Genomic DNA, 15,334 nt, shown 5'->3' on the forward strand with positions numbered 1-15,334 from the left:
TTTTAGCAGCAATCAGCTAATGATTTTTACTGTGTAGGCATATTAATGGAAAGTTGTTCATACTCATAATAGCAGGCCTGAAGGACTTTCATGAAAAGATCAAAATGTTGGTTTTGCTACACAACATTAGTTCCTCTGTCAGATCTCAAATTTCTGCCACAAACTCTTGACAGTAAACGATATTCCTGAAAAAAAAAACCAAACAAAAAACTGAGACAACTGACAAGCAGCCATTTTTCCCCTTAATAGATCTAAAAAAATGTGGAATCATTTGATGAAACTTAAACACCACTTTGGACCACTCAAAACAATCCTGTCAATGGGAATAAGCCCAAACAATTTCAATCTGAAATTTTACAACTCAAAAGCAGCTGAAAGACACATATTAAGTTGGAACTATTGTGCAAACTTACATTGCTATGGTCACCTTCCATCCTCATTTTATGACATATGGCTTTACTGAAAACTTAGAATTTCACCTTTCTTGCAAACAAACAAAAAAAATCTTCCTTTGGCACTAGCCTTCTGTCTGATCTGCCAGATTTTGTTATCCAATTTACCCTTAGTGATTCCGTGTTTTCTGTGGCAGTATGGTTTACAAGAAAAAGCAATGTAACAGAAATGAAATGCTGCATGTTACAGACAATTTATTTTTTTAAAATTATGAATAGAACCAATCTTACTGCAATAACAATAATAAAAAAAAACTAGTAAAAGTGGAGAACTTGTAAATACTGTCATTGTTGACGTGCAAAAGATGACTCAGAAAATAAAATCTTAATCTCCTCACATAAATGGGAGCTTAGCTGTTGACTTTTATGTGAATGGTATTTGATGCAAAGAGCAATAAACGTGTATTTTCTTGAGTGTTTGAGAATGACAGCAGTAACACAGGTTCTTAGTGGCATCTCTTCTGGGGAGTTACCACTCAAATAAAGAGAGCAAGAAAATAAACCACTAACAAGACCGTAGGTATTGTTACCAGTCTGCTGTCTCTTGTATTAAATGGAGAGGATTAGAGTTCTTGTGTGTTCTAATCTACAATAATTCATCCACACTATTTGTTTTCAGTTAAACAAATTTAAAAAAACAAGAGAGAAAGAACATCACAGATGCCAATCAGGAGAAGAAAAAGAAGTAAAATGCCTTTCTTTTAACCCTTCTACATGCACTTAGATGTAGATCTGAGAGGAACAGACATGATGCTACATAAGGACTTTATGATCCTCTAAATTCTAAGGCCAGGAAGACACTGGGGTACTCGTGGATTCTGGCATCCAAGTGCTCTGCCCCCAGCCTGACTGCCCACAGTATCAGCATGCAATTTCTATTAACAGGGTCTATTCACTACACTCACCCTTGCCCCATCACATCCCTTCCCACTTTCTGACACATTGATTTCTAGGATGATTATCAAAATCTTCATATTTTTCCATGTGTAAAATTCCTCAGGTTCACATTTTCAAAGGGACTTCAGACTGATTGCTAATATTTCATCAGCAGCTTTCATGTCTGAAACTGTACACACAAAATTCTTCCCATATTTGTACAGATTGAAAGAGCTTGCCTCAATCAAGCAGTAAAGGAGCTCTCTGAACTGTGTGCTCCAACAGCATCAGTTGTTTGAAGTCTGCAAAAGAGCTCTGTCATGTTCTTTGCTGTTGAGCACTGCATGGAAATTCATTGTCCTCTAGTTTTTCATGCAAAAGTTTGATAGTAAAAACTGTAAAAATACTCTGTACAGAGTGCTGAAAAGGTAGATTGCCAGAAGCACTGGAACAAAGATGAGTTTGGTTTTGCATTTCTTTTTCCTCACCTTCCAATCCTCTTCCAACCTTTCTGCTTATTTTCTTTAAAATATTTTTTACATTCTTTTACACTTAATAAAATGCACTTTTACATTTACATTTGAAAATTGTCTTTGTGTACTGTCTAATAATTGGTTCTGTGAATCAAAACAAGTAAGAGTCCTTGGAAGGATCTCATTAATGAATAAGTTTTTTGTAATAATTTTCAATGTTTTTATCTTGTTTTTATTTTACGTTAAAGAATACATCTGTACACAACATAAATCTAAATTTTCATAATAAAATATATCTGTGTTTTGGGGGAGAAAAGATAAAAACACATACAAATGTTTGTTTTATTACTCTGGAGAAATGTCATTTTAAAGCACAGATACTATGATACAGCCAATGAACGATACCTTATCTACTGATCATCAGACACAAGTCTCAAGATGCCTCTTTGGATTCAAGCCAAAATCATGTGTTCAGAAAACAACAAAACAAACAGTCTTTTGTGCTTCAAGTACCAGATAAGTTGTACTGTACAAATGTTGGGCTCCCTTCCAAGCCTCCACAGGTGGCAAAACAGAATTGCAAGCAAGCAATTGTTCTGTGGTAAGGCTTCTCTTTTAGTCTGCACCCAAATATTTCCTCATTTTTGTCTAGCTCAATGATTTAAGCTATTTTATACTATAATGTTTAACTTCTTATTTTTAAAAGAAATTATTTTAATCATAAAATATGCTACTTTACAAGCTGGACTACCGAAGAGAAGGAATCTTCCCATTCATTTTTAATAAATGTTTTTGAACTAAGAGGGAGTGTGGCTTCCTAAGGGACAGTTCAGTGTTGCCCCAAGGCAAAAATTGGTATCCATTGGCCCTAGCCAAACCAATCCATTTAATGTTAACTAGCTGGTGAACCTAAGTAGGTACATGCACGTCCTTACATTCAGAAGCATATTTGTTGTTAGGTTTTGTCATTCAGCCTCTAATTAAAACAGAAATTCCATTTGTCCTCCCAACAGAAAACAGAGCACAGTAAGGAAAGCAAGTTCCTGTAAAAAAAAAACCTTTCAGGAGTACAGGTTGGAGCTGGCTTTTGTCTCTCCTGTGCTGGATAGTTCCAGCAGGAGACTGCTGGAGCTATTGGGTCCCTTCCCCCTGTGCCAGGCCCAGAGTTAGCGTGTGAAGGGTTTGATCCTAAATGAGACTGTGAAAAACAACCATGTTCAGTCTTCTTTAAAACATTAGGTACCTTTGGCCAATGATGGCCCATGATAAAATGAACAGCATGGAAAACTTCATATAAATTCATAGCAAAAGAGAAAAAGAGTCCAATTTGCTTATTTAATTGTTTCAGCAACTATTGGTTCCATGTTTAATTCGAAACTACACTGTAAGTTATACAAATGGGTACACTTTCCTGAGAGGTAACATTATCTGAACAAGGATGAACAAGATGTAAGTTGGAATAGTCTGTTTCTTGTTATATAGAATATTACTTAGTTCCACTGCACATCAGCAATGCTTTACAGATAGGTCTTATAGCACGTATCAGCACTCTGTGTTTGAACAAACATAAAAGTGTTTGCAGAATAGGCTTTCAGTTTGTGGTGGGATCTACCAAAGATCTGCTTTGGTAACATCAATGAGGACAACTTCCAGGAATAATATATTATTGTATTAAATCCACAGAAAGCCTAAAAAGTCATGTACAAGCAGTACTGGTTCAGCATTACTTCAGAACAGAAACAGAATACCAATTACCAGTGCAGCAGACAAATACATGACAAATGCTTGAGACAAAAATGTCACAGAAAAACTCACGTTTCCTCTCTTTATAAAATGTTTTTTGTTTCTATCACAGGCTTCTTTCCTCCTTCAGTGTTCCTAAAATAATGAATTGAGACAGAAGGGAGAAATCATTGCATTAGTTGACTGTGAGGGGAAAAAAAAAAAGCTGTACATGTACAACAAGCATTTAGTACATCCAAAAATGGTTGCAAGTTATTGTGGATGTAATGGAAACTATCAGGCTAATATTCAGCAGTGAAGCAGACAAAACATACTGAAGTCATACTCTAGGTTACTAGTCCTAAGAAAGACCAAATCTTTCTTGATTTTTGCACTTGGCGTAAGAGATAAGATTTCTTTTGCTTGCCACAGGCTAAAGTTGTTGCTAACAGCAAAGTGGCACTGAGAGTCAGAGTCTGTCATTAAGCAGACTAATACCTCATTCTAGACTAGAGACAGCAAAGCGTTCAGAAGCTGTTTAATGTCAAATATGGTCTTAAATATTTGTTGTACTGAGGCATCTGCAAATAGTCCTAATAAAATCAATGGAACTGATAGACAAGTAAGGAATTACTTGCTTGTCTTACTCAGAAGTATCAGAAAATGGCTGTGAAACATTCCCTGTTAAATAAAGGTATTTCTTTCACAAAGTCTTTAACGTAGTTTGGAAAAGTCCGTGCTCATTATTACTAGCAGAGAAGAAAACCACTAAGGCCTGGCAGAAATAAACTGAAAAGTATCTGGTTTCTCTTTTCTTCCTTCCATACCAGCCAGTTGCACCAGCTATAAGGTTGTCCTTATAAAATTTCCGTCTATTTTTGCTACCAGCATAGATGCACAGTGTGAAGCTTATCCACATCAAACAGCCTACTTCAGAGTTTACCAGTTACACATTTTAATGTGTTTCTGTCTTTCTAATCAGCTTGGTTGATCTCTGGTTTTTTTGCATCTCACGTATATATACACATTACACTGCTGGTGGTTTATGGAATTTATGAAATTTCTTTAACCTGCTGGACTAGCTGATGAATTTTCTACTGATAATTTAACTGTGGTAAGTTTCATCCATGATTTCCTTATTTATCTCTGGAAGAGAAAGCAATAGTCACAGGGTCTTTGAAAAAAGGTTTGTGACCTGACCTAGGCCTTCAATGAAAACTAATAATGAATTGATAATAACAGGGTTTTGCTTAGGAGTATGAGACCTGTCATAATGTGGGCTGGAAAGAAAGTTCCATTAAATAGCTTGCCCACTGTGCAATATTGGTTGAGCTGATTGTTTCTCCTGCAGGAGTTATAAATCAATAGCACGTGCCCAGATTCATGAAGAAAGTTAAAACCTTTCTCTTTCAAGAAAGATTATTCAAAGGGGTTTTGTTACTGTTGAGTCTTCATACATTATTTAATAATTTGATTTATATTAATTCTTATTATCAAACAAGGAGGAATTACCAAATCATGTCCTTTGTATTACAGCCTGTATAATCACATATTGAAAATGTAAACCTAGAAAGAAACAAATTGTTGTTTCCATCCTCCACAGAGAATAATATCCAGATCCAAATATATGCTATTTTACCTGATTGCAAAAATAAGCTGTAGTTTTAAAAATTTTCTCTGGTATTTTTGATTATTAGTTTTCAAAAGGCATATTTGGTTTCTATTTTACACACATATAAATGCTCACCTCTTTGCCAGCAATGAAAAATATCTTCAAAATAATACAAAATTAATCCTCAATGGTGCTTTCATGAATCACATGAAACTGCATGCATAGAACAATATTTTCTGGGATGTCAGAATCTCATTTTGAATGCAAGGAAAGACACTGAAGCAGACTCTGTATCCCTGCAGCATGAGACTGATCCTTCAGAAGAACCTCAGCCCTGAACAAGGCAACTACCAAGAATACAAATATTTTCCAGCTCTACCTATACAACAACCAAAAAAGTAAAAGTTTCAGCTTGAAAAGCCTCAAACAAAGCAATGGTCACAATAATATTCTGTAATCTTTTGCACAGTAATTCACTGAAAGGGCTGTAAAACAATTATTCATGACAGAGAAAGAACAAATAATAAATAGTAAATGCTTCCATGTGTACTGTGAAGAATATGTATGTGTGTAACTATACTTGTTGTCTACGGACTTTCAGAAAATGTTTTTGCTTAATGCAAGCATTGCACCTTTGTGTAAAGGCAAGACACTGTTTAGTTCTGAGCATTCTTCTGTATTATTTGCATTTTTTATTTTATTAAAAAATCACACTCTCCGTATTTTTCAGTTCTTTTTTCCAGCATAGCAAGTAATTCTGGTTCTTTGTTTTGCAAACTAAGTCCACTGAGTCATTATATCATCTTCCTGCCAAAACTTCTATGCTCTCCTACTTTAAACAATCCCATTTCTTCTAAACCAGGCTTTGCAGCAGTCTTTTAGTTATTTTGGGTGTTCTGATCCCTGATACAATCTGTGCTTAAATGAGAAATTCCATGAATCTGAAAGACATGAATCCAAAAGACTTGACACAGTCTCATGCCTTTGTCCCTCATTTTGATTTCTCCTATGAAACTGCTTTGTTTTTTATTCTGAGAATGCAGTATTCTTTAAGACTCTAAAGTGCAGTCTGATTTGTTTTCTTCACTTAATGTAAGCTGTAAAATAAATCTAAGGTGTTATTCAATTCAATATTTTGAAACAATACCTTAAATTCATTGTTCTTTTCAGTTAAGTCTACTTCTTATTTGAATCTTTACAAATTATCTGCTCCACCTGGGGTTGCAATACAATTTAAAATCACACTTCTTTTTTTTGTAACATCTTTGCTTCAGTTTATTTGTTTCAAAACTTTCTTTCTTTTTTTTTCCTCCCTGGAACTACTTCATTTCTAGTGCTAGGAGGGCTTCTTATGCCATTAAAAATAACCAAATAAGAGTTAGGAGTTCTGACACAAATCTGAGGAGACTGTTTAACACTACAGCTGCTGTAAAGGATGTTAGAGGAAAGAGCTTGAGAGGAGAAGGATGTGGGTACAATTTCATTTCAGTGCCCCTGTTCTGCACCACTGTTCTAGTCCTCCGGCAAGCCTGACTATCCGCTCTAAGACAGCTGAAGACCTCTCTCATTTCCCACACATCGCCCACCACTCTGTAAATGTTCCCAGTGGAAAAAGAACATACTTCTGGAATAGCTCTACCTCCTGTGATGGTTGACTATGTGCAGCGCAGAGGGTCAGGGGACACAGAAGGGTACACAGAATACATTTAGGGGACGTTTACTGTCTGCTACAGTGGAAAAACTCTGGCAGTGGGAGGACAGATAATAGCCACCATAGTGCACAGTTGCTCTCTCTACAGAGTCCATTGAAGAGGAATATTTTCAGAAAAAATAAAGCCATTTTCTTAGCCTACTTGCCAAGCTGTAGCAGCAAGATATTCCACATATCAATGCATTGTGTCCCATAGAGTCCATGTCTCTGTCAGAAAAAAATTCAGCACAAATAACACCATAGCGGATACATATCTCTGCTAAGGAATTTCCAGGTACTCACACTTTGGTGTGCTCAGCACCTTGCCCACTCTACAGCCCTCTGAAGCCATGCTTGTTACCCTGGCAGCCATTCAGAGAAGTGCTGCAGGACCCAGAAAGGTAGCCTGAAATGCTTTGAAGAATGTCATTTACCACACAACAGGAGTCTCCTCCAGGATCCAGCTAGGGTTTCTCATAATCTCCATTTCAGCTCATTTTTTACCCTTTTTACAGATGTTGTACTCTAAGACAACATTTTCTCTGTTTTCTTTGGTTTATTTGAATACTTTTTTCCAGGTCCAGAAGATTGCCAGTACCAATTTAAATGTAAGCAAAACTGTTAAGTACAGACCCTTGCCCTACAAGTCATAGATTACTGGGAAAAAAAAGAAACCCATCACTATTCTCACAGGCTTTCTCTCCCTCTCTCTCACACTAATCTCCTCAAACAGTACAGGGTTAAGTATGGGCTTTGGATTGTATTCTACCAAGTGCCAAGAGATAAAGTTTACTTATTGTCCATAATGTGTATCTGTGAAACTCTGACACTGCTGTAATCAAAAATTCTCCTTCCTGCGCTGAACCTGTTTGCTGTCTCTTGGTCTTGCAAGTCTCTTTACCCAAGAGGTTCAGGAGAGCTTGGGTTGGCAGGCACGGCAGGGTCCGACTGAGCGCACTTGGTACTGGAGAGCGGGTGAGTGTCTCTGCAGCTCTCAGATTCTCCAGAGCTCCTTCCCCACCAGCCCAGGCCTGGTCAGCAGCGCCCAGAGGGTAAACAGAGTGCTAAGTCATGTCCATTCTGGCACGTTCACCCACCTCAATATCAGGTGCAGGGGAGGCTTAGCTCATAGGTGGGAACTCCAGAGCAACGATAATCTCTCACAGGTAACAGGGGAGAGGTCAAAGGAATGGATACAGTTAAGCAGAAATCAGGCTTTATTAATAATGAGTAATATCCTCAAGAATTACCTTTATTGCAAGGGTTCTGTCACTTAATGGGATTCAGAGTTACAGAAGGGACTTACCACATGAGAGGGATCAATAATTCAACTCACTACACTTCCTGTAGTCTCTCTGCCACGTGACAAGACCTAGAAATCTCCCTAACCCCTTGCTTCTTCCTATATCTTCCAGATATCTAGGGTTTTGTGCTACTCTGTTCAAAGCATTCTAGCCCATAGCAAACTCTTTGAATTTACCTCAAATGCCCAATTTGGGCAGAATACTTCTATTTGTCTGAAAAGTAATTACTATTGCATTGACAAGTAGTTTTTTGCAGCCATCCACCTTTGAAACACATAAAACCAGCCATGGGATTGTCTGCCTTTGGAGGAACACAGTCCTGGGTTCCCTTCCTTGAAAGCAATGTTGCATAAATGCTGAGATGAGCTTTGAGCACCAATAGCTGTGGTTTTTGAAGCTGCTGGGGATCCAGCTCTTCCCTGTGACACTTGGTGGGCACTTTGTCAGATGGACATCCTGAAACGAAGAATAAGGAAGGACAGAAGCAGCATATAAAACTTTATACTGCAAGTCAGATCAAGGCTTTATTGGTTGCTCTTCCTGTATATGATGCTTGGATGTGAGTCCACTTCCTCTCTGGTCTTTTCTGTTTGTTTAAATTACAAAGTTTTTAATGATGACTCTCACTACTCATTTGTGCAATGCATAGATAGTACAGAGAGGCCTTGACAGCTTTGGGAATCAGTCTGTGTCACTGCAATTCAAACACAAATAATCACATTTCAGAACAGCTTTTCAGCACTCCCTGTCCCTGCTGCATTTTCTCCCCAGCTATGACTGGAGATGATGATGTGGGGATAATGCACACATTTGAATGACAGTATTTCCCAGAGAGAATCCAGTTCAATGATTTTGCTTAGAAGCCAGTAAATACTGAGCAGCCACAGACACATTCATACATGTGGCCTGTTATGCATCCCTAAGACTGGTTCTGACAAAGGATTTCTGTTATTAGAGTTGAATGCAACTTATTGCAGCACAGTTAATTGTTTTGGGTTTTCCCACACAGTTTTAAATTTCACATCCTGCCTTGTAATTAGATATGAAAAATTGTTCAGAACTGCTTACATGATTTAGGAGATGAAAACCAATAATATGCAGCTATATGACTTGCCAGACCTATGCTGGTATGCTTGCACAGCACTACACTGGCAGAGGAGAATGCCAGCTTCCATTTGGGAACATCTCACATAGTGCTAGATTGTGGCAATGGCTCTTTCTTTTCTAAGTCACTTAGGTGCTTTTGAATTTCTTGGCAACAGTGTTTAGAGAATTTTCTGGGTTACAGCACATTTCAATAAAATGTTAGAAGCATCTATTTCAAATAATATGAAAAAAAGGCAAATAGGTTATCACAGAGGGAAGATGAAGAGAAAAATAAGCAACAATAACAGGAGAAACATAAGGACATGAGCTTGGCTAAGATTTTTTTTTTTAACTGAAATCAGCGGTCAAACATTTCAGAAAGTGATTCTTTTTTCCTTTTTTTTTTTCTTTTAAAGAAACAAAAACATATAGGGAATGTTCTTTTTTCTTATGGAACACTGTATAGACTGTCAAGAGTTAAATCTTGGGCAATAGCAATCCAGGATAAAACTAAAAGAGTAACTAAAAAGCAGAATCTCTCCCCCAGCAGCAGGGAGAAAGTGAGTTGGAGAAATGGAGAGGAGAGGAGAGCAGAGGAGAGGAGAGGAAAGGAGAGGAGAGGGCACGAGTCCTATGCAAGTCAACTCTTTCTACCAAAATAGAAGCAGCAGAAGGAACAAATTAGCAGGTTTTTTTAGATACAACACAGAGTAGTTAAAAAGAAATATGGTGTAATTGGGATCATGGAGATTTGGCTTATGCAGAAGACTGGGTAAGATACCAAAATGAAAAATAAAAGGACTCAGAAGAGTTGAAAGAGAATGTTGGGAAAAGGGAGATTCAATACCTGAAGAAATAAATTTCATATTGCAGACTTGGTAAGGAACTGAGAACACATTATCATTCTAATTACAGAGGTGTGGAAGTGAAAGGCAAAAGTATTAGATGTTGGTACATCATAATAAACCTATGTCCTAAAAAACCCACAGGCAAAATATGCCATATGATCACATACACTCAACCACAGTGGAGTTTGTCTGCAGTCTGCCTGGGAATACGGACAGAGTCTATTTGGTCTACCAGGAATGGACAGATGAACCAGAGAGAGCAGGAAGCTGGCTGAGTTATTACAGCAAGTGCTCCTTTGTGATCAGACACCCTGGATCAAGCTACTACTGTTGGGTTGTTTTTTTTTTTTTTAATTTCTGTTCAATTTGCTTTGATTTTTACCACCTGATGCAGAAGAGAGGATATCTCAAAAGTTCCCCTCCTTCAAGATATTCATGGACAAGATCATTAACTTACTTCTGCAATGATGATAAGAGAGCAATGAGATGTGTGTCAGTGTCCTGGTTTTGGCTGGGATAGAGTTAATTTTCTTCATAGTAGCTAGTATGGGGCTATGTCTTGGATTTGTGCTGAAAACAGTGTTGATCATGCTGAGGTGTTTTCATTATTGGTGAGCAGTGCTCACACAGAGCCAAGGTCCTTTCTGCTTCTCACCCCACCCCACCAGCGAGCAGACTGGGGAGGGCACAAGGAGTTGGGAGGGGACACAGCCGGGACAGCTGACCCCACTGACCCAAGGGATAGTCCAGAGCATACAACATCATGCTCAGCATATAAAGCCGGGGGAAGAAGGAGGCAGGGGGGGATGTTCAGAATTATGGCGTTTGTCTTCCCAAGTAACAATTACACATGATGGAGCCCTACTTTCCTGGAGATGGCTGAACACCTGCCTGCCCATGGGAAGTGGGGAATGAATTCCTTGGTTTGCGTTGCTTGTGTGCATGGCTTTTGCTTTGCCTATTAAACTGTCTTTATCTCAACCCACGAGTTTTCTCACTTTTACCCTTCTGATTCTCTTCTCCCATCCCACTGTGGGGGGTGTGAGCGAGCAGATGTGTGGGGCTTAGTTGCTGGCTGGGGTTAAACCACGACAGTCAGGAGGTGCTGCCAACTGTCCAGCAATGCCTGAAGGAAACATAACTAGTGGGACAGCTAGTCTCTGACAGACTGTTCATCCAGCAGGATGCTGAGCAAAGAGCCTGCCTCTGGCAGTAATTAATGAACAGCAGAACCTGGCAGCAGTCTCCTGCTTACAATATAAATCTGAACCCATGGCTTTGGAAAAGATAGAAATTCATAAAGGCTGAAATTCCAGAGTTGAAAAATATCACTACTATGATGGGCCAACACAGGCAGAAATGCCAGGGTGAGGAGATGGCATTTTGGAAGGCCTCTTCAAAGGCTAGAAGTGACCTGCCTGGGAATGAAAACTGTTTTGAATCTCTGGAGTCCCCGGGAGAAATATCTGAGGAACTTCTACTTGGTCTAGTTTCCATCCAGTCACCACCCAGTTTACAGTTTTCTAGATCACTTATCTTCTAAGCCATACAATTTTGACACCAGCATGAAGATCCAAATGTCACATTTGCATGAACTGCTTGAAAGTCACACACATCTTTCACTGTCCACTCTCACAAATTCCTTCCTTTCATGTTTAATATTAATTACAGTATAGATTCATCGGTTACTAACCTCAACCATTATCATTATCTCATTAATAACCAACTAAATACAGTATATGATACAATAAGCTACCCACAGTGTCTCAGCATGTTCCTTTCTTGTCCCTGAGTTAAAATCTTTAGTAAATATTCATGGAGTTTCTTGAAACTTCTCCTGCCATGAAGCCTTTTCAAGGGAAATACATTCCTGATAATGTGTTTTAGCTCAAGTATTTACAAGTGTCTTCTGCTTCCGTTGTTGAGAATCAGTTAAAAAGCTACAACTTGTGCCACATCTTTCTTCATGCAAGCTGTGGTTCATTCCAGCAAAGTATGTGAATATGCAGCACTGGTATATTTCTTTCAATAAAAAGGGTAATTTATACCAGAGAGGTAATCTTAAAAGAAAAAGAAAAGAAAAAAAAAACCCAATAGATAAAACTCTGCAGATAATTTTATTCTTTCCTTCAGTCTCAGGCCAACTTTTTTTCCCTTTTCTTTGGGGTTTGTGCTCTCACCTGCTTTGCTGAGCAGACTTTAGATTCAAGTTTATAACAGCACTTCCAGAAGACTGCAGTCAAGGTTTTTCTAACATAGTAAATTATATTTAAAATTAACTTTTTGGTCTTTTCTTCATGAAGGGTTGTGTGGCTTCAATATCACAAGGGGCTTGGCCTTCAAATGTACTTGTCTCCATACTTCTACAGATCTTCTCCAGAGCATTTTTCTCTATTCCCATCCCTTCTACTGTTTCATTTTTTAAATTTATAGCTGTATTATGAATAATCTAGTAAACACCTTGAAATCCCCTTCATTTAGCTAATGTTAATCAAAGCTATCATCAGAATAAGTTACAATAGTTACAATGATTTAGGGAACCTTAGGCACTGAAACAGTTTAAATAAATTGACACTGCTCTCAAAAATATGCTAGGATGATGAATTATTTCTAATCCATTAATATTGCAAACTCCTTTTACCATTTCAAGGCTATTTTTATATGGATTCAGGGTTTATATTTTAATGTTATTTATTTGAAATAGCAAATAGAGGCAAATACTCAGCTAGTGAACTTTTATGCTTCCTTAAGAGTTCCATTTCAATACTATGTCTGCCTGAGTTCTTTAGAGAGCAATATTTTATTATACAATTTTTATATTCTGTCATCCAGCTACTTGGCACACAAACCATCACACTTACTGATTCAACTGGCAAGATGACATTCTGTAACCTTTGAGTCGCTGGGTACATATTTTGGAGGGATTGTTATGTAATTCTTGATTCTTTTTCAATTCTATTTAAAGACCGGGTCTTTAACAATATTAGGCTGTAATTTTTCAAATACTCTATCAAAGAAAAATATTAATCTGATATAGGTGCGCAGAAGGACTGCCTTCACTTCAGACCTCCCCATATGGAAAAACTTGGCTTATTTGGTCTGGTAGAACTGGGGATGACTGCCTTGTGTAGACAGTGGGGATGGTGGGAAAAGAATGAAAGACGACCACCAGGAAAAAGGGAGTAGGGGGAGTGACGAAGTCCTTAGTTCCTCTGAGATGGAGAAATAAAATGACCATGTCTGGAATGTGGAAAAGTTAAGTGGGATGGAAAATGTGGAAAGTCATGATGTGCCATAAAAGCAGTATCTCTACTGACCCCAAGACTTTTATCATCTAGTTAGAATTCAGTTCTCAGATCATCATTTGACAATACATTCTAGCTCTCCCTCAGGGGCTGAGGGCTCATTGTTTCAATCTTTTTATTCCCATGCTCACCAGTTGTTTGCTTTCACTGGCCAAGTACTGATAAGGGCAAGTGTTGTCCTGCCTAAAGTGTATGTCTAGCGGCTGTGAATTCTGATAGTTCCATTATGCAGGACAGTCAATGAGGTGGTTGTTTTGTATTTGATGCTCAGACATGTTAAAATAATATATGTGGGTTCAAATTCTCAGAGTTGTATGTCCTTCTACTAGCACTTTATTTGTTCAATAGACTCAGTAATTATTATAACAAGAGTAAAAGACTCTTTTGGAATAATAACTGACGCTCCAAAATTACTTTATTCTACACAAACCATATATTTTAATTTGATCTCATTTTTAATTTGGTACTTAAGGAGGAAGACATCTTTAATAACACTAAGTCTGTTAACTTTCCTTTCCCACAGTAAATACTAGCCAGCTGAGGACAAATTTGAAAGATAAAGTCTGAAGATCCTGCACACATTCTGGAAATCTGCAGGTATACAGGAAAGAAACAAATTAGTGGTCTAACAGAGGGACAGACAGACAGGATTCAGCCATTATATACTTCTTGGCAGCTGCATGTTAAACGCAGAAAGCGCTATTTCTTACCAGTGGGATCATCACAGAAGATTTGGGAAGGAACTGGGAGCAATGCAGTTAGAAGAGAGGATTTAGGAGACAAAGGACATAAGTCCATAGGAAGTCAGGCCTCATTAATTCCCCTGTTCATAACAAAATGATGTTCTATTTCTTAACAACTACTTTTTGCTCTATAATTGCAATTCTGAGTTATTTTATATGCATGTATACATTTACTATACACAGAAATGAGTAGTTAAAATAGTAATTTACAGAAACAGAGCTGCATATTCTACCCCTTTTTTTCCTTCCTTGATCTTCACAGAGCTTGACCACACCCCCATACAGGTATTCGCCAATGAGATGCTGAACTGGTAACCTGTTCAGTGAGAGATTTGTCAAAGAAGGATTGCATCAGGAAAAACAGCAGGCGAACTACATATCAAGGAGAACATTGAGCAATAAATATTTTTCAAGGTACAAATGATAAGCCATATGGATATTTCCTTTTTGAGGGAGGACAGGCGGAGTAGAGGGAAACATCAGATTTTTCAGGTTAGTAACAGTGATGAGGAAAAAGGGTATGGATGAATTTGGCTATTTGTAGGTAGGAAGAAAGAAAAAAAATAGTTGGAGAAGTAAAATACTCAGGGAAGTGGAGGATATTGGTAAAAAAAATGAAGATAGTGATAGACAACCCCTGACAAAGCAGAGTTTTGGTTTCAGTATTCTCTCTAGAAACCCTTAAAAGAGGGGGAAAGAAAATAACATGTTTTCTTGTGTAGTTTTTCACTTACTGCTCTCAGGTTCTGGAATGTAGAACGTGGAAAGGAACAGCAGTGCTATGAGCCAGAGTGGGCAGGAAAGATGTGCATGGAGGGGAGAAGTGCATTTTGATAATGAACTTCTAGTTTAGCAGCAAATCATTACTGTTGGAAACTCAGAATTCTATCCAAAATAAGTAAAAATGTATTGTGGGCAACAGATTACTCCAGTATCTCATGGTACCAACAGCTCTTATCGATGGAAAGACGCAAATTGTATTTTTAATCTGAAGTCACAGGATAAGTGTTAAGTCTTTAAAGGAACTGTAGTGCAGACTGAGCTATAAAATGCTGGGATAACAGTCAGTTGTAAATATCCTTGACAGTTATGTCTGCAGTTCTAAAACTGAACTACTGAAACAGTGATACAATAATAATAAAACCAACGCAACATAAGTCCTGGATGTACTAGATTTATGAATAGGATACTCTTTCATGAAAGGGGCACAGAAACCCCAATTA

This window comes from Aquila chrysaetos, chromosome 10 (genome assembly GCF_900496995.4).
Source record: "Aquila chrysaetos chrysaetos chromosome 10, bAquChr1.4, whole genome shotgun sequence".
In the NCBI taxonomy this organism is placed as follows: Eukaryota; Metazoa; Chordata; class Aves; order Accipitriformes; family Accipitridae; genus Aquila; species Aquila chrysaetos.